Raw genomic sequence first — 21,737 nt, 5'->3', positions numbered from 1 at the left:
GATTTTTGATTTAATCGAAAGCCGATGTTTATCTATATATCGATATATATATGTATATATGTGCTGCGTGGCTACGGCACTAAAGAATTTAGCCACCCCCTCTCTTCCCGTAGGTGTCGTAAGAGGCGACTAAGGGATAACAGGGTTCCACAACCACCTTGGAACTTAAGAAGCCGACCGATGGCGGGATAACCATCCAACTGCTGGCTTTGAAATACACAGGCCGAAGACGGGTAGCAGCGTCTTCGGTGCGACAAAGCCAGTACTGCGGTCACCAACCCGCCTGCCCAGCGTGGTGACTATGGGCAAAACACATGAGTTCACGTTATTTGTGGCGTAAACTTGTGGAGGCCTATGTCCAGCAGTGGACTGTATAGGCTGAAATGATGATGATGATGATGATGACGATGTTTATCAGGTGGTCACATTTAAATTTCATCGAGATCTGATTACAACTTTTGGAGTAATCTTTGATAATGCGTATTTACTTGACTATTTTTTCGTCTACTTGCGTTATATTACTTGTCGATGTAAGAAGTCGTGAAGTCAGTTTTTTTCGTTTGCCAGCAAACACAATTATTAACTCTTTTGACTTTAGAAAACTATATATTCAAGTAACTAAGCTACAAAATATTACACTATGACCTACTATAATAGTAGTGATAAATAAATATCAACAAAGCTAAGACCACAAGGGATATGTATAAACTAGATATGTAGAGACAAGGTGAGATTCCGCTGACCAATCGCTTTTTAGACAATGTTTAAACAAGTAATGCTATGTACAATTGCTTAGGAAGACTGCTGTACATACGATCACGTACAAGGCGTTCTTGTTTAATCATTTCTTCTCGATTTAGCTGGAGACACGTTCCCTGTACGGTTGTAAATGTGAATTCTCGAGACAGCTGAGTACATAAACGCTTCGTTAGAAACAGATACCGTTCATTATACAGGAAATCATGATTGAAAATATGCAGTATTTGTTCTATACTAGTGAATGATGTACAAATATTTTGTAGCGTGCGATATGTACGAAATATCAATGAAATGTGTTTAAAACATTTAGAACAATGTCTTATTTGTTGATTTATAAAAATAATAGTCATTAATATATCTTTTATTTTAAAATAAATCTGTTTTAAACATTATTATTTATTATATGTTTTATATTCGTGCCTATGTATAATATATTTGTTTCAACTGTAGTATAATTGATGGGAAAAAAGTACCTATTGCCGTTTATACAGCTGTATTTGTCTGTGTACATCTGACCGCAGTGGTCTAGTGTGATTAATGAAGCCTTTATTCATCTTCTATGTGAGAAAAAGCATATATAAACATAATAATATATTTCGTTTACATAACGAATCCTCTACGAACGAAGCTGCAAACAAAATGTATTCACTTATAAATAAATTACATTTAAATAATGTGTTTCTTTTATTATACGAATGCGACAATCTACATAAAAACATTACGATGAAAGGTAAATATTTATTTACAACTTTTGTTATGTAAAGATGTTTTGACCTTTAGAAACATTTGCAAACACATTTCCCGAGTATTACAAGATAGATTTTTAAAAAAATTCCTAACATACGTCTATTAGTGCTATTATGTAAAGTAATTTCAGTGATAGACAGCTTGCGTGACTAATTTGTTACAGCAATATTTTTTTTACAATATGAGGTTAGTCCATATTTAATGTCAGAATAAAAATAGTACTAAACGGCAGTGTTCCATCTTTTATGTCAAAAGCAATCAACCTAGTTTTGTGGTACAGTGTGGAAATCAGATTTATGAGTTCTCTGGAAAATATGTAGTTTTATCTGGTAAAATCACCTAGGTAGGTAAATACCTAAAAAGTATCTATACATACAGATATCATGGACACGGCGTATTAATTGAGACAGACACACACACACGACGAAATTCTGCCAACGTGCGTGATAGTCCGTAAAGTAATAGTAACTAACACTAATATTTATTACTGATTTCAAACTAACACTAATATTTATTACTGATTTCAAACTAACACTAATATTTATTCAATCTGTATTGTCTAACGTAAGTACTGTACAATTATTATAGGCTAGTCTTAAGCAAGCAAATCTTATTTATAACAATATTTACCTATCCAGTATCGTTGTGTCGTGTTTTCATAATCTATAATACTATTAATTAAATGTTACGTTAGCAAAAAATCTAATTTATTGATTGTATTGGAGGATTATTCAAAATTTCTAAGAAGTTATAATATTCAAAGATGGCTATTTCAATGGTTGTTTTAAATTAAGATCGTTATAATTAATGATTGTTAGAAAACGAAGGTCCTTAAAAACAAAGCACGCGAGATAAAGCATCGTACACATGTAGTATTTGGGTCGATCGTAACAGTGGATGGGCGCAGACAGCGCCCGCCGGTCGTCATTGCATCCGCCACCGGTTGACGCGTAACGGAGTCGACATGACTCGTGCACATTGTCTGACGACACAAAAACTTTACCTACGTATCTTGGACAATACAAGCTGTATGGTCAGTCGTATGATCCATGCTTCTATGATACTGCCTTATTATTAAGAAGAGAAGAGAAGAAATACAAATATATTAATCTTGCGTTCTACTAGTAAAATTTTTAGAAATATTTTTGTGTTTAGAATCTACGGCTAGGGTAACCGCTTACCATAGGGCTAGCCGTACTGTTAGGATGGCTCTCCGTTAGTCCTTTTTAAAAAAAACACTTTAATTACTGCTGCTAAATTTATTTAATTTTATTGACAACAACTGTTCTTAAGCTAAGTCGGACTCGAACTGTCTTGAATACAATGGTCTTTTAATGTAAAATAATGAAATTGGAAGCGACGGGGTTTATCGCTGACTAAACAGTTTTGTGTAAAATTTCCAGTCTTAACATACTGCATATGTTGCATTTTATTCATATTATATTTGTTTATAACATCTCCCCCCTTTAGACTGAGCTTTATTTTTTCTTAAATAAAGTGAAGGATTAAAAATAATAAAAATTTAAAATTGTTGAATAAATTCTTAAAAATTTGAAAAAATAAAACTCATTTAACAATAAAATTAATAATATTGACTTAATTAATAATATTTAATTATATCAAATACATTTTTTAAAAATTATGACATTAGTTTCATAAAATTATTACATTAATTACATTAAAAGTTTAGACCACAAATAAAAAAAAAATATAAAATAAGAGAAAAACAAAATAATTAAACAATAGAATTACATTAAAACATTTTTTTATAATGAAAAGGATATATTAATTAGAAATTGCTGAGATTTCTATTTGATTTATTAATATTTCTGAAAATTGTGTTATGTTTAGTAATTTCTATATTTGGGAGACTCTTTGTAGATTTCTTATCATATTCCGAGTCGTCTGAAATTTCAGTAAGTTCTATAGATGTGTTAACATTGTTATTTCTTTTATTTTTCTTTACATTATAGCACTGATTATAAATTTGAATACAACATGAGGTGTTTGAAACACTATAACATTTCTTATAAATTTTATAAATTATATAAACACAAATTATTGATATTACTGTATAGGTCAGTCCTGAATAATAATTACCATATTTTACAATGTGGGACTGATTTTCGCTGTTTCGAATTTCCTTTTCTAAGTCATCTAATTTGTGTGAAGCTAACTTTAAAGATTCTAGATCAATATTAGATAAACTAATTGGGTTTATAGAATGAGAGCTTTCGTTAAGAAAATTATATTTGCAACAATCATCTATAGTTAAATCAAAGTTTAAAGTTATTTGACTCGGTACAATGGTATTGTACTTATTTGAAGGATAAAATTGCAATGTCTGAAAATATGCTACACAATTATTTTTTAAAGATAAAATTCCTGTTCCTAGTAAAATATAATCCGTAATATTATTATTACATTTCATTGTTAGTTTATTAGGCTTAGATTGTACATAAATGTATCTATTACCATTCAATTTTTGCCAAACATTTATATCACCATAAATAACCTTAGAATCACAAATTTCAGGAAGTGACAACGTTACTTCTGTTAATAACTTAGTTTCACATGAAGGATTATTAATTGTTGACAAAATCGAAGACAAAGGACATATAATATAATCATTATTAACCTGTTTACATTCACTTATACTATCTAATAAAACGTAATTTAATCTGTCATCCGTTACAGCCACATATAACTTGGAAGGATGAATTAAAACATAAGTTGAATAATCCTTAATATCGCGTGGAGTAGGTAACGGTAAATTCTTATACAGGTTAAACTTTATAGGATTTATTAACGGTACTTGTATGATAAATATTAGTTTGTTATTATAGTAATATACAATTAGTTTAGATAAGTCGATTATAGTATGAATGTTTTCCAACGTCAGTGAAACCGGGAACTCGGAAGTTCTTTTTAATTGAAAGTTTTTTGATAACTCATTATATAATTTCATAGGAGTTATAACGTATGGGTGTAAAATATTTGCCTTAGCGAATAAAATTGAATTTAAAATTGTATCTAAAATATTAGAAATAGACAATAATGATCCTTCAATAACATTAAACAAAGAGTTAAACTTTTCTAAATTAATTAAATTATTATTAGTCTTAGAATTAGCTAAAAATATATAATTAAGTTTTTCAATTTGATTATTAAGTTTGATTTCGTTATTATTCAATTTTTGTATAGACACATTAAAATTATTAATCGTAGAGCGAACAACGTGAATATTATCTTTCATTAATGTATAAATATGATGTTCATTTTGTTGACATGTATTAATTGCTTCATCATATTTTCTAGCATCGTCAGCATCTAGTGTGCCAAAGAAAAATTTTAAAATTTCGCCTCCAAATTCAAGGGCGCGTTTTTGACGTTTACTCGAAACAAGATGCGATAGAGATTCAATCTTAAGATTATTAGAACTAACTAGTATTTCTAAAGGGTTAATAATATCTTTACAATCTATGTTAAAAGTAACTAGGTTTCGAGCTTTATCGCAAAAGTTAGATATGCTTTGGATAGACTTTTCTATCTTTTCCATATAAGGTTGAATAGGTACTATGTCTACATGCGTGATAATATTCCAATAGTCATTTTGAAAATAAGCGATAGCTGTCGGATCAAAATAGATTCCTGGACTATGTTGTATTACTTCTATAGTTTCGGAAATGCTCGGACACGCGAGGCATCTGGAACAGATATTATGCTGGTTTTATTTCATTAACGTGATATTTTACATGTTTTCTATTAATACACAGAGTTATATTATGTTTTCCATTCGTTTTAATTATTTTGTAAGGGCCTTTCCACACAGGGGATAAAGCTTTACGGAGCCTATGATGATGCTTTACGTAAACTAAGTCACCAGTCTTATAGGTTTTTTGTCGTGCTGTAGAATCGTAATATTTTTTCGAAGATTCTTTACTTTTTTGCATATTTTCAATAGCTTTTTCGCGAGAGTATTTCATTCTATACTGTAGAGCACGTATGTATTCTTGATAAGTAGTATTATTATTCGACTCGTAAACACTACTAGGAATTGAAGGCTTATAACCGTATAAAAGCTCAAACGGCGTAAATTCTGTAGTACAATGCGGAGTTGTATTATATGACAGGATCGCTGTAGCAAGGTAACAATGCCAGTCGTCCTGGTTTTCGTTAACAAATGACCTTAAATATTCCTTAAGGGTAGCATGACTACGCTCTAGCGCGCCATTCGTTTGAGGGTGATAAGGAGTGGAAAATAGATTTTTAATTTTTAATATTTCAGTTAATTGTCTAAATAGTTCAGACGTAAATGTTGTACCTTGATCGGTTAATATAAATTTAGGAAAACCAAATAATGAAAAGAAATGAATGAGACTGCGTGCAACTTCATCAGTTGTGCATGTTATCATAGGGTAAGCACATGAAAATTTAGTTAAATCGTCTTGAAGTGTTAAAATATATTTGAATTTTTGAAGACCAGCTTCGGGTAAAGTACCAACAATATCAAGGGCTAATCTTTCAAATGGTTTTGTACTTGTTGAGGTTATAACCATAGGTGCTTTATTAGAAGCTCGTAAGGGTTTATTAATTTGGCACATCCTGCAATTTTTAACGAATTGTTCAATATCTGAACGCATACTTTTCCAATAATACGAAGCTTTAATTCTACTCATCATGCGTTTAACACCTGGGTGACCAGCTATAGTCGACCCGTGATTCTCTTTGAGAATATTAGGAATTTCAGCAGGAGTCGGATAAAGTATTTGATTTTTATAAATAATAATTTTAATATTAGTGCCATGGAAAATATATGATAACATATTATAAATCTTAATGTAATTTAATTTAGTAAATGGTTCAGAAAAATCGGGTAAAGCTAATTCTTTGTCATAATCATTTTTAGAAATAATTTCGTCTCGTAATTTTACTAATAAATTGTAAATAGTTTTATAACTTGTTTCGTCAAAATGATGTACTTTAGTAAATAAAAAGTATAGTGTCTTATTATTTTTACAATTCACCGTCTGTACAGTGTCAGGCTCGCGTTCACCTGCACGATATTCTTCGACATTATCGATCATCGATAATAACTGTTCACAGTGAGGCATTGAGTAATCTAAATCTAGAGATGCTGGACAAGCAATAGACTTCTGCTTTGCTGTATGTAAACTTTGATTAAGTTCTTCAATTTTTGTATCACAATTTGAGATAGTTTTTGTAAATTGCTTTTTAAAGTATTCTTCATAAGTAGTTGAATTTAATTGAGAGCTTCGAGTGGTTACAGCATTTACTGGATAACGAGATAAAGCGTCTGCATTGCTATTTACTCTGCCGGGTTTATAAATAATTTCATATTCATATTCCTCTAATTTTAATCGCCATCTTAATAAACGTCCGCCTGGATCTTTCGCGTTAAATAGCCATGTCAAAGGTCGATGATCAGTAACGATTTTAAATTTATAACCATAGAGATATGGTCGGAATGTGTTAACGGCGAAAAGAATAGCGAGAAGCTCCTTCTCAGTCGTTGAGTAGTTACCTTCTTGTTTATTTAAAGTTCGAGAGGCATATGCAATGGGCTTATCCTTGCCAATATCGCCTTGAGAAAGAACTGCGCCAACGGCATAATTTGAAGAATCCGTCGTAACTACAAATGGCTGAGTAAAATCTGGGTACTGTAATAAGGGAGCTGAGATGAGCTTTTGCTTAAGTGTATTGAAAGCATGCTCTTGTTCGTGAGACCAATGAAAATTAACATCTTTCTTTAATAGAGATGTAAGAGGCTTTGTTATGTGCGAGAAATTTTCGATGAAACGACGATAATAACCAGTTAATCCAAGAAAAGATTTTATATCTTTGGGGGTTTTCGGTGTTGGGAATTGAGAAATAGCCTTTACCTTGTCGGGATTAGGCGAAACACCGTTATCGGTAATAACATGCCCTAGGTAAGCAACTTCTCGTCGCAGAAACTCGCATTTGTCGGGCTGTAGTTTTAAATTTGCTTCTCTAAATTTGGTGAATACAGACTCAAGCTTCTGTATATGAGATTCAAGGTCATGGGAATATACAATGCAATCATCAAGGTAAATATAACAGTGAAGACCTTGTAATCCTGAGAGGACCAGATTCATCATCCTCTGAAAGGTAGAAGGGGCATTTTTTAGACCAAATGGCATTCTTGTAAATTCAAATTGACCTGAAATGCTATTAGTAGTAACACTGAATGCTGTCTTTTCAGTGTCTTTTGGGTCTAATAACAATTGATGAAAACCTGAGGCTAAATCGAGCGTGCTAAAATATTTTGAGTGACCTAACTGGTCTAAGATGTCATTTATGAGAGGAAGAGGGTAAATCTCTGAAACAGTGACATCATTTAAACGCCGATAATCAATGACAATTCGCCATTTTTGTTTACCTGAGGCATCTAGCTTCTTTGGAACTACCCATACAGGTGCATTCCAAGGGGAAGTTGAAGGGCGAATAATATTTTGGTCAAGCATTTTCTTTATCTGTTTTTCAACTTCATCTTTATGTACTTCAGGGAAACGATACGATTTTACGTGAATAGGGGCTGCATCCCCAGTATTAATTGAATGCTTAATTACGTCGGTATAAGTTAAAAATTCACCATCAAGATAAAATATGTCGGTATATTTAGAAAGACAATTCATTAAAGCTTTTTTCTCTTGCGGGTTTAAATGAGAACATCTTATTTGCTCAAGAACTTTATGAGATCGATTAATGTCTAAGCAGTCTAATTTATGTATGAACTCTTGTTGATTATTATTTAATTTCGATAGAGGGAGTTCAAGTGGAGTTAACTGAACTTGAAAATTGTCAATTTTTACTTCAGATTCGGTAGTGTTGAGAACAGAAACGTTAACTCTGTTGTTAGACTTTAATTTCACTATACAGTTTGCTAAAAACACACCTTCACTAATTTTATGATCTAATACTAAAGCTTCTTTCATGGTGATCTCTGATAAATTTGAAACCGGACACTCAATGACTGTTTCTGACCGCGGGGGTATGACATATGATGGTTTACTACAACAAATAGGTAATTCATATCCTTCTAAATTAAGAGTGTTGGTAGAGTATTGAATATCTATTTTAAAATGTTCGATAAAATCACTACCAATAATACCGTCGTAATTTAAATTAATTGTATCGTCAATCGCGTGAAACATAAAGTCGAATATTATTTTACTTTTCGACGAAACGCGATACTCAAAACTAAGTTTTATAGACCCGAGAGATTCGCAATAAGAATCGTTATCACTTAAACCTTTGAGTTTTATAATTTCCGAGCCAAGCACTGGTTTATTGTGTAAACTGGAATGTTTAACAATTGAAATTGTAGAACCAGTGTCAATTAAAAAACATAAAGGCTTTTCATTAAAATTAGTTTTTAAATAAACGTGAGGTAAAGAAACTTTGTTATTAATATAATTAATAGAATGTGTTTTCTCACGTGAACAATCCCTAAAAGAAAAACTCGATTTTTCGCGAGGTGAGGGACTATCCTTAAACTTCAAGTTTGGATTCGACTTTTTAATATAAGACTTAGGAGTCTGCTTATTCGCGCTAACCTGTGTTGAAAATAATTTAGGAACACAGTTTGAATGATTCTCAAGATCCTTATTTGCGCTAACCTGTGTTGAAAATAATTTAGGAACACAGTTTGAAGGAGTCTTATTATCCTTATTTGCGCTAACCTGTGTTGAAAATAATTTAGGAACACAGTTTGAAGGATTCTTAATATTTTTATTTGCGCTAACCTGTGTTGAAGAGAATTTAGGAACACAGGATTTAGTAATATTAGTTTTTTTCGTGTCATTTAAATTATTAAAATGAGGTTTCGACAGACACGGAACCGAAACCCTATTTAGTTTAAACTATCATCGACATGATGCACATTAGAGCGATTATTGCTCGACTCGTTATTCGTATACGGTGCAGATGCACTTGATAGTGTAGTATTACGCGGATCGGTCCGAGAGCTATTATTATTTTTTGCTTTAAGCTTGCGACATTCGCCTATTAAATGACCGCGTTTTTTGCAATAAGCACAAAACTTATTCGGATTAAAATTCGAATTTGATTTATCATGATTACTATTAAAATTATTTTGTGCTTTATTTGATAAGTTAACGTGATGAAGATTTGGAGATGAGTGCTTATTTTTATTTTTGTAACACTCTGAAGCGACATGACCGCTCTTTTTACAAATTATACATTGTTTATTATCGGAACGAGTTGAAAGTTTAGATAAATTATATAATTTTTCTTCTTCGATAGCATGAGTAATGGCTTCTGAAAGAGTTTTAGGGTTCCTACACCGTACTATGTGAGAAAATTTTGAGTTTAACCCTAATAAGAATGTATTCAAAGCTAAATCTTCCATTGCGGCTATTCGACCTAAAAGTTCTTTATCATTTTCGCAGCTGTAATGGATGTCGGATTGTAATCTTGTTAAACATGATTCAATACGTATAGAAAATTGCATTACATCTTCGGAAGGCTGTTGTTTGCATTGTTGTAAGTCCACTAATAAATGTGTGGAGTGCTTTTTCTCTCCAAAAGTGGTTTTCAAAAATTGTTTGATTTCTACCCAACTACTAAACTTTTTTAAACAACATGCTAATTGCGCTTTGCCTTCTAATTGTGAGACAATATATTTACAAAGTACATTTTGTTGTTCTGAAGTTGCCAAGGAAATCGCATTTTCGCAGTTAGTTAAAAACGCAGGCAACAATTCGCGATCCCCGTTATAAGGCTTAATAAATTTTGTAAGGACAGACAGGGTAACTTTGTCAGTCATTTTAACTTTTTGTTTCGGTGCTGAACTAACAGAGGAACTACTGGAAGAATATGCGATTTCTTCGAATTGCTCTTTCTTTAGAGACATTAATTAGTTTACTTTTATTTAATAAATCGTATTAACGAACTACGTAAAATACAGAAATCAAACAGAAAATATGCACAATAAATTGAAAACAAAATTTATAAACAGTAATAATAATCTTAATCTAAAATAAGTTCGAGTAAAAATAAAGTTTGTTAAAAATATGTTTTTAGAAAAATTAATAAATTCACTTCACTAAAATTGGCTTTAAAAACTTTAACTGAATAAGAAACTCACATTACACACAGCGATACGGTGGCAGCACTCGGGAACATTCCGGGAAAGTTGCGTCACACGTAATGCAGTGAGAAACGGCAGGCAGCTGGCGACTCAGGGAGTCGTATAACAGAATGCTTGTCGTCAAGTGGAGTTCTTCTAGATTGGGGTGCACGTGGCTTATGATGAACAGTTGAAGCTATCAGCGAGACCTTGATGAAAGGTCCGTTGATTGGTTTTGTGATGCGGGCTCACACTCAAAAAGTGGAGGCTTACCGTCGACCACAGGGCAGCAGGAGGTGTTCGGGGGTGATGCGGGCTCACGCTTAATAGCGGAGGCTTACCGTCGGTCACGAGCACGAGCAGCGCGGGCTTAGGCTTATGAGGTGCCCAAGGCTTATCGTCGACCACTGCACTAGGACTTTTGAGAACGGAGCCAACAAATATAATGGCGCAGACGAGTGGAACGAATTCGCGACGCCTACACCTATTAATCCCAGTACTTCGGTATTTTCCTGGGATCCCACTTCTGACACCAAATTTGTTAGGATGGCTCTCCGTTAGTCCTTTTTAAAAAAAACACTTTAATTACTGCTGCTAAATTTATTTAATTTTATTGACAACAACTGTTCTTAAGCTAAGTCGGACTCGAACTGTCTTGAATACAATGGTCTTTTAATGTAAAATAATGAAATTGGAAGCGACGGGGTTTATCGCTGACTAAACAGTTTTGTGTAAAATTTCCAGTCTTAACATACTGCATATGTTGCATTTTATTCATATTATATTTGTTTATAACAGTACGTACAAAAAGTGAAATATGTTAGATTTGTTTGGACAGACTGTTAACTGTTGACTCACAAGACCTATATATCACAACAAAAAAAAAACGAAAAATACGTCATTTAGCATGTAACGAAAATAAAGTGCCAAATAATGATTTTTGAATGTATACTTTTTTTGCGCGTTAGGGAAAAATGTAAATTTTTACGACGCGCGCGCACACCGTCACAAAAAACTGACTACCCGAAGTTACCTAGTCAACAAAGAAGAAGTTAGCTAGGTGAAGTTAGCTAGCCAATGAAGTATAACTTCTTACGCGCGTACACAAGTACACACACGCTTTTCTTTTTTAAGTTACTTCTATATAATTTCAAGTCAAATCAAAAGCAAGTAGACATTAAGATGTCTCAATAACAGGAACATGGAGGATAAGGAGATGTAGAGGATAGTTAGGTGATATAATATCTATTTTACCTATCTCAACATCTTTTCCTTAAAGCTTTTGCGTACCTTACTACGTCTTTGTTTCCTAACTTTTTAATAAAAAGTGTATTTTTCATCTTTAGAAAAAAATACTAAAAATTTATCATTTAATATTAACATCTTTATAAAGATGCACGTCATTGAACAAAGAAAAACAACAACAAACGAACTGATGAAACGATTAAATAAAAAAAAATAGCTCAATAAATATCTCGGCGAGGGGCTTGAAGTTTTTTTGATCTCTATGTCGAAAATAAAGTTATTATTTTCGACAGGATATCAAAATATATTCATAATATAAAAAACGCAATGGAAACAAGCATCACGATGGCCGCTGCCATTCACTACCTCATCGAGTCAAATGATTGTACCATTGCGGTTATATAACAACAAAAATATTTAACTTTTGCTTGCGTTTGGTGTCTGAACCTTTCATCGACAAATAATCATAAAAAAATATCAATACGTAATAATTCTATAAGTAATTTTGGAGCATGTTTACATAATAAGTGATCATTTCATTAGGAAATAACAGTAATATAATTTTTACAATATTATCGAAGCCGTTTAGATAAATAAAAAAGTCTGTTACGTCACACTGTACCTACTTAAGATATTAGATAAGCCACTTACTAATGATCGTAACAAAAGCAAGAAAAAGAAGAAAAAAACTAGTTTTACTATGTGCGAAGATAAGTCAATATATAATACTAACTACTATAATCATGAAACTAAATACTAAAGAAATTGTAACTTGATGAAGCAATTTTGCTATGATCGAAACGCCTGATTTTCGTACTGGAATTTGCAATTTGGATCCAGTCCACACTCATGTCAATCATTTGTATAAGTCATACAGGTGTAAAGTATTTACTTTATAATATTTTTTTCTTTAATCAAAAACTGTCTTTACTTTAAACTTTCCCTAAGAATGAAAAATTATCAAAACTTGTAACACATAAAGGTAGTCCAAATCGTACTGACAAAAGTTAATTTAATTTTCTTTTTTATATTTCAGTTTTTGTATTTGGTGCGCCAAATATATATGTTATGTCATCATGTTAATATGTATATGTTAAGTCTTTTTATTCAGTAACAAAACATAAAAATTGATCGATATAATTAGCGTCTTCCTCTCAAATAACAAGTAACACGTCACCTCGAAACAAGCTTTTAAACGTAAAAATTTCCATTGGTATTGTTTATTTGTATTTTTATTAACTTTAAATATCGACTTAATGATAAAATATTCATTTAATTTTTAGCTTCTTGAGTTTTTACTCAACTTTTTCTATACATTAAGTGTTTTTCTACCTCTTGCAGAATCATAATGTGTAATAAGATATATTGCTGTATTAGTAATTTGAATTTTTATTAGTCATAAAGATGTCGTCTTTGTCTGGGCGTTTTTGCTTGTGTATTGTGTTTCCGGACTCCCAACACAAAAACAATTACTACTGTGGTGTGTGAAGCCAGTGGCGTAGTGTGGTTATAGATACCTAGCCCTTTTTTTAATTATATAGGTATATTATTTTTAAGTAATTTCAAAAAGCCTTTAAAAATAAAAAATAAAACCTTTACTTAAACTTTACGTAAATTAACGTAAATTAGGCAAATAGCCTATGGTTCTTCTGCACATTTTTAAAAAAATAATTGATTTACTAATTAATAAATAACTTAGGGATATCACGCTAAATTTTTTCCTTCCCTTTTTAATGTTGAGCTTTCGTGTTTTAGAGTATATCAAGATATGCTTTACAAATTGTATTAATTACATACATATATACGTATAAAATTAATTTAAATTTACCTTAAAATTAAAATAATAAAAGGTCAGTTACGTCACAATAGTACATAAAAAATAATTTGTAAGTAAATGAAAGCGATAGACTTGATTATTAAATGCAAGAACAACTAAGAAAGTTAATAAATGTGTAGTTACTTTATTCAATCAAAAACTGATATAGTACAATCGATCTCAGTCATTTTTATCGGATCACGACCTCAAACTAATACAATACGATATTCACAATCGAAAATGAAAGTAATAGGAATAACAATAACAACAAATAGGTAATAGAAATTACACGAACCATCTCACTTGTTTCAGAAGATTGTTTATTTATTTATTTATTTTGAAAAAATACTCAAATCGTCTATCGTTTACTCGGACTTTATTTTTTCGTCTAAAATATTTCTTTTCTTATACTTAGAGCCTATGGCCATCAGCAACACCAAGAAAATCGCAAGCGTGTTGCCGACTCCCTCCGGAGCTCTGGCCACGTTACTGTCTACCGGGCCACAACATAAGTATGTTGAAAGCAATATTATTTTCCTCTGATCCTCTGAAAAGCTGCTTCAAATTTTGAGCAGGATTTAAAACCGAAATTAAAAAGACAGAATGAGATGCTCAAGTCGACTATATCTTTTGCGTGTTATCTTATAACTTTTCACTGGGTGTACAGATGATTCTTTTTTTAGTCGAAAACCGATGCTTGTCATATGGTTCTATTTAAATTTGATTAAGATCTATCAAGTATTTTTTTGAGTTGTCCCTAATAATGCGTGTTATATCGAGTAGGTACCTATGTACGTCTACGACGTAGACGTAATGTCGATGTAATGGGAGTTGTATTTTTTTTTTCAATTACGAGTAAACACAATTTTTTAGTATATAAAATTTAAAAATTTACAGTTTTTAAAGTTTTTCCAATAACTTTAAATTAAACCAGCTTACCAGACCAGCTAACTCGGACAATAAAACGGGTTTTATAGTTTTGTTAAGTTTCAACATAAACTGAAAAACACGGATATTTTGAACAGAACGACAATTTAATTACATTAGTTAAGATAAACTTTGCAATAAAAAAGTAGAAAGTCTGTTGTTTTATTATTAAATCAATTTAACCTTCACTACTTTGTCGTAGACATTATAAACATCTGAAAATGATTGCTAGTCTGTTGTTGTTCTTTTATTTTTTTACTGTCAATGTCCGTATGGCAATCATGGCTTATGTTTTCCTAGTAGATATGCAAGTGATTCTGCAAACTTGTCACAAACTGTTATTGAAAGTATACACGTATATATCGGTATATATTACGAAAAAAAGAAAAAAATGAAAGGCCGAACCACAGTCAATCGAAATTTTCCATGTAAGTTGTGTGCGTGTACGTACTTGCGTAATTACGTACTAGCGTGCGTTTTGGGTGGGCACTTTCGAAGCAGATATACAGAGACAAGCATTAATTAAAAAAAAATACAAATAAACTTATTAGTTGAATTAGGTGAAAAACAAATTGATAATACATTATAGTCTATTAGAATACAAATATTCACTGTGACGTAGATAAAAATAAGCTAAGGCGACAGCAGTACGAGAAATCAAATCTAAATTAACAATGAAGTGTCAGATAGATCTTGGTGTCACTCAACTAATTACTTGGTGCATTCATGAAGATTCCACTGGGAGACTGTGTCTCAAGAGATTCGCTTTTAAACGAAATTATTTAAAAAAATTTAACGTCATTTGGTACTGCTGACGAAACCTAATGATATAATTGTGTTTGCTCGCAAACGAAAAAACCTATTTCAATTACATCGATAAGTAATACAACGTAAGTAGACGCGCACTAGGTGTCACTACGATTTTTGAGGGTTCCCCTCGATTTCTCTGGGATTTCATTATCAGATCCTGGTTTCCTTCCCATGTACAACTCTTGGAATATCTCCTTTCCAAGAAAAAAAATCAAAATCAAAATCGGTTCATAAGCGACGAAGTTCTCCCCGAACATACATAAAAAAAATACAATCGAATTGAGAACCTCGTCCTTTTTTTGGAGTCGGTTAAAAATAATATATAATTTTCCTTCCTGGCATGCTCAAACAACATCATAATTTCTTCAGATTTGATCAATGTGTTGCTATCCTAAGGTACCCCAGTGGTACAAAGGGCCCTCGTGAGACGTCTCCATCCGCTCCTGTCCTGTGCCTCTCGCTCCACGTCCCTCCAACTAATAAGCCCGGCCGCTCTTGCCGATTGATCAATAACTATTAATTATTGTATATAACTACAAATATTAGTAACTAACAGTATACCTACATCATAATTGTGTAAGAATAACGTTTTATAAAATTATAAGTTAACTTTTATTTAACATGTATACCAACACAAAAAAATACATTTCGTTAACGTTATACAAAATAAAATAATACATTTGAATATAAAACTATAAGAAAAAAACGCTTCCTCGACCTCTATTGCCCTGCACCCGAGTCTGGGAACAGGGTCTAACCCGCGAGGACAAATTGTAGGTGTCATTACGTGCTGTTAAAGTCCTCAGTACACCGCCATTGACGGGAGCCGCGTAGCTGACCTCTTTTACACATTAAAAAAAAGTTGAAAAACTAATAAAGTGATATAATCAATGACAAAATAATGATATAATAAATGACAAAAAAGTGTGAATATGATAAATAATATTCTTTCGATTGATTCGAAAGGGTTTTTTTGTGGTTTTGTGACATTTTTTTAGACTTTTGACTTCGTTTTATTCAAACTGTAAGTATTGTTTTTTGATATTTTATTAATAAAATTTCATATACTTTCTTTAATATTTTTTCTTCGAAAGTTATATTTTAATATAGGTACTTTAGAACCATATAAAAGTATTTAGGTATTATTACTAAGAATTTATTTTACAAAAATATAAAGCAAAATAACTATCGAATACCTACCAAATATTTCGTTTTAAAAATTTTATTTCAAATGTGTCATCCCGAAACCATCTTGAGACGCTACAGCACTTGAGTCAATTTAGCTGCACGCAACGACCAGACAGCCACGAGCCCGCTCGTTACTCTAAAATCCTTCGCCTTTACCCCGTTTAATTAGAAATCGCGAGATGACGACGGGTCACGTTACGCTGGTCACATTTAGTAGAAGCGATGTAGTGTGTGTGCACTCTGATTCCATATTTCCGCTGAATACCCTATGCGAATATTGGTCCTTTAAATTTGAACCCTAGATAAATATGAAAAGGTTCAAATTACTTCAACAGATATTAAACCGACTGTCACTAGCGGAAATGATTTTTTTAAGGAAATCGTTTGGTACATAAAGGAATTATTTGATAGATATTACGAAACGATGCTATTTATATATAAAAATTTTGATATTAAATATTTTATTGCAATGAAATCAATCTTTTGTCCTTTTGCAGAATATAAACCCGAGAGAATGTTTTTTTTATTAATAAGAGATCTGGGATGCGTTAATCTCAAGAGCCTTCCATACCATGCTAATATTAGTCAGTTAGTAGTTACGCAGTTAGTATGTTAAGAAATTCGAAGGCTATAAATGATAGCAGTGCGACTCATAGGGGTAAAGTAATAATAATTATTTTTAACGTAGTAAAACCGAGACTAGTTGTCAAACAAAAGCAATAAATACGAGTATATAAAAAAACAATACATTTTTGTGTACATCGGAGTTATTTTGTGAGTTGGATTATATCTGTATAAAAAAAAATTAATGTTGCTTAGCGCATAACTCGAGAACAGCTCGACCAATTCGGCTATTTTAATTTTTTGAATGTTCCTTAAGGCCCACGGAAGGTTTTAATTTTCGCTTCAGTCTGTAATGTCCCACAACTGGGCATAGGCCTCTTTCCCCATGTAGGAGAAGGATCATAGCTCAATCCACCACGCTGCTCCAATGCGGGTTGGCGGATATATTCCCTACTATGAGTTTCGATCGCTATCAAGTGTACATGATAACAACCGGGACCAACGGCTTAACGTGCTCTCCGAGGCACGGTGGGGAGACCCACAAGAACTGCACAAACACCCAGACCACGGCAAACACCTGTATGACCAATACAAATGTTTGTCATGTGCGGGGATCGAACCCGCAACCACCAGCGCAACAGGTACAAACCAGTACCGTAACCGTTGCGCCAACGCGTCTAATGCGATTTTTTGCCCTACAAAAATCAGACCAAAAGAAGTTGTATTTTTATCTATATTCTAAGAATCTAAGTCGAGCATATGTACCTACTACCTACCTATCTGCAAGATAAACGGCTTATCCCATTTACAAATATGAGGTACCCTTATATTAATTTTAATACTAAAAAAAATTGAAAATTAAAAAATAATATTTTTACTATTAACTTTTGACACAACGAAGTCTGTCCGGGCAGCTAAGTGTTTAAATAAAAATACTGTCACTTGTTTATATATTTAGCATACCGGTATAGTCAGTGTTACGTGGTACCTAATAGTAAAAAATATGATTGGATATTTTTCAAACAATGCCATTTTGAAAAAAAAAATTGTAGTTTTAGTAAAATAATGTTGATAAACTTATGCTATTAAGAAACCCGCGCACAAAAATACTTCAGAAAGAACATGGAATCTTTTTTTTTAAATTACTGTGACGACAATTTTTTTATTTTGTCTTTTTTATGAGTTTACAATTCTCGTAACACCACTGCAAGCTTCTATTTTACATAGCTGTTCTATATCTATATACTCGTATCATAGCTGTGCCTGCAACATATACATTGTCTATATTGGTATGTTACAAAATAAAGCATAAACGGAAGGTTTAATTGAGTCGTACAGGTAGAATGAAAGAGATGAAGGTAGTAAAGTCCAAGTTTCAAGTTTTAATGACCATAATTTTCGAACTAACAATATAGATATTTACGAGATGGAGAGGAATCGGACAGCGCGTTAATAAATTACAATTGAGTACACATTAATAATGATGATGAGTACACATTATGACTTTATTGCCCTCTGCCAAAATAACATATTTACTATATAAAATTGGACCTTTTACAGTGTTATAAAATTAAAAAAAAAACTTTTCACACAAAATAAACCTACGTGGAAATCAAATTTTTTTTATAAAAAATTCGGACGCTTATATCGACTTTGAATTTTGGTTTAACCATGCATTGTCGTCGATGTCGGCTAACATATCAAAGACATAAAACTATTTATATGCCTAATAGGACAAAAATATTTCATAATCGTACATCCGTTCATTTATTTTTAGTCTATGATACGAAATAGACGTGATCTTCACCCATCTGCTTGGTGGATAAAAATTAAATAATTATCCTCTTTAGGATATAAAGATAAATTGCGAAAAATTTGCCTAAAAAATTCCTGGCTAGGCTATATTATTTCCGGCAACCCCCCTTCAAACCATTATCAGCCAACCCCATGTCATCGTATTCGCAATAAAACAGCCCTTATTTTTATCTAATACTATTAACCGAACAATTCTTGTATATATATGTTTATATATCTGAATCTCGGAAACGGCTCCTACGATTTTTAGCATGCATTAGTAGGGGATATTGGGGACAATAAATCGATATAGCTAGGATTCATTTTTTGAAAATGTCGTTTTAGTCCTGTTTTTAGGCAACGAAAAAACTGCTACAATACGAAGGTAAATTTCGCACATGTCATAAAGTTGTAACAGCTCAGGTGGGAAATCAGCCGGTCGGGATCGACCGATAAGACCACGGTTCAAATCCCTATGTCTCCATTCGATCGATTATTTTTTCCTTTTTTTTCAAATTGCACTCATGATTTTTTATTCAAATAATAACCAGTTCATATTTTTTATTATTATGTCGGTAAAATCGGAAATATTATTCAAAGTTTATCAATATGTAATTCGTATTTAAATATGATTTCCAAAAAACACGGTTCACTAAAAACCAAGCTAAGCTCGGTCACCTAGGTACTGTAAGATTTAATTATTAAACATGTGGGTGAAAGTAACTAGAACAATATATATTAATATAACTGTTTAGACCTACCCCCCAATAGTTATGCCAGGAAAATAATAGACAACCCAATGTTTGCATTTTATACAGGATTCATACTGTAGATAGTTATCAAATTTATTCTTTAAACTAAAATAAATATAAAATATATATATATATATATATATATATATATATATATATATATATATATATATTTTAATTTATTTATTTTAAGTCGCTTTTTAACAGCTAAGGTCATTAGCGACTACAATAATAACATTTATATATTCTTGTACATATTTATCTTTTTCAAAAGGTTGACTGTCTGTATAAGGCCATTTTCAGTTAAATAATCTTTTAAGTTATTAAGTAGGTTACATGTTGATTTATCTCTATTATAGGCCTGACAATCTACTAGAATATGTTTTACTGTTAGATCCATCCCGCATTTTCAATATTTTTTATTCACTAAGCAGATGGATAAAGTTCGTCTATAATTCAGATCTTCTACTATTAAAAGTACTTTCATATTTAAATATTACATTATACTTATTAAATGTTATTACATTAAATATATTTTAATGTTATATAGCGATAAAAATATGTTTGTACTGCCTATACTACAGAATGTCATGCTCGATATCAAACTTAAAAGGAATAATTCCATAATCATAATATTTGATAAAATAATGTACTTATTTAGCTATTATATGCCTAAAATATTTGAGAAACCTTTTACATACCATGTCTTATTACAAGACGTAAGAAAAGAAACGATCTTTAAATGTATAATTTATTAATTTCCCATACATACTTCCAATCCATCTTTTATGTTTATATTACGAATGCCTTGTTACCATAAAAGGTACTATAGTTGGATGATAAAAAGAAAGATTGACATATGAAGTGTATACAGACAATATATTGGATAAGAATTTCATTTAATAATTACGGAAACATATCAAATGATGTACCTAACTTATATACAATCTCTAGTTTACAATGAGAAGGTCAAATGTTGAGGTCAATCTATCATAAGCCGTAGATCTCCTTAAAGATAACGTCACCGGATGTTTTTGTATGAAAATCTAAATCTTGTTTAACAAAACGAATAGAAAGTAGTGTTAAAATAAAATTAACTATTAAACGTTTTTCTACGTTTTAGTCGTGTGTATTTTGCTTGACGATGTCAATTGAAGTCGGTTTTTTTTTCGTTTACGAACATATACAATTACGTATCAAAGAAATCGAACGCATTATGAAGAAAAATGTTACGTTTCGAGATTGCAAATACAGCGTAATACGGTTGTTAAAATAAGTTTAATTTACAGCCATTAAACGGTACCCGTTTATCCACTTTCTTAACCGCTTAGCTCGCTTAAAATTTAAACACAAGCGCAAGCCTGATACTGCATGGTAATACAGTGTCATTATATATTTGTGATATTTATGTACTATTACGTGGTGCCTTTAATAGCCTTCTACTACATAGTTGTTTGCACTTGCAAAGTTACTCTTTTTTACATGTACTACTACATACTTTTTTATATTTTTATATAAATAGAAAGATGATGGGCACAGCTCTTGTCCATCACGATGTCTTACTACTTCATTGCTCTAAAACTAAGGCACTATTATTTTTTTCCATTTGAAAAGTTTAGCCTTTTATCGTAATAAATTTTCCGTACTATAACATACTTACCAGCTGTTGCAGAATTCTGTACTGCCATAAGAACGAGAAGAAGATTAATTCGCCACATTATTTTTGCGTGTTGGTGAATTTACGTGTCTCAGAATTTTTTCTACAATCTTTCAGTTTTCTTTACAAAGTTTTTTCTTCATATCCGAACATGACAAATTGAGCATTAAAAAAAATTTGCCCCTACTTTCGCACAGCTAAAACTACTTACGTTTATCATTAGAAGTTTCTGAAATACATAGATAATTTTATTTCTTGATGTAATTCCAAAAGATTGAACATTTAATTTAATTTTATCGTATATTTTACAGCAGATATACATTATTAATTACTTAAAGATAACAG

This window comes from Melitaea cinxia, chromosome 14, assembly GCF_905220565.1.
Source record: "Melitaea cinxia chromosome 14, ilMelCinx1.1, whole genome shotgun sequence".
NCBI lineage: Eukaryota > Metazoa > Arthropoda > Insecta > Lepidoptera > Nymphalidae > Melitaea > Melitaea cinxia.
The sequence above is the reverse complement of the archived record's forward strand: the minus strand, read 5'-3'. Positions refer to the sequence as shown.